This window comes from Callorhinus ursinus, unplaced genomic scaffold (assembly GCF_003265705.2).
Source record: "Callorhinus ursinus isolate GAN/ISIS: 27379988/994484 unplaced genomic scaffold, GSC_fseal_2.0 scaffold15, whole genome shotgun sequence".
NCBI lineage: Eukaryota > Metazoa > Chordata > Mammalia > Carnivora > Otariidae > Callorhinus > Callorhinus ursinus.
The window spans coordinates 18,116,117-18,116,343 of record NW_027397077.1 but is presented as its reverse complement, the minus strand read 5'-3'; positions in this window follow the sequence as shown (position 1 = coordinate 18,116,343).

Genomic DNA, 227 nt, shown 5'->3' with positions numbered 1-227 from the left:
CACACACACACACACACACACACACACACACACACACACACACACACACACACACACACACACACCCTAATATTCGCGGCGCGATTCAGCCCACGTCTTCTGGAACAATGTTTCCAGGCGTGGGGAGGAAACGCGGCGCCGGGCCGGGGAGCGCGCTCCACGCAGCCTTGCCATTGCAAGGGCTAGGGCGGCGGCAGCTGGGCGCCGATCCCACGCGGATTTCCACG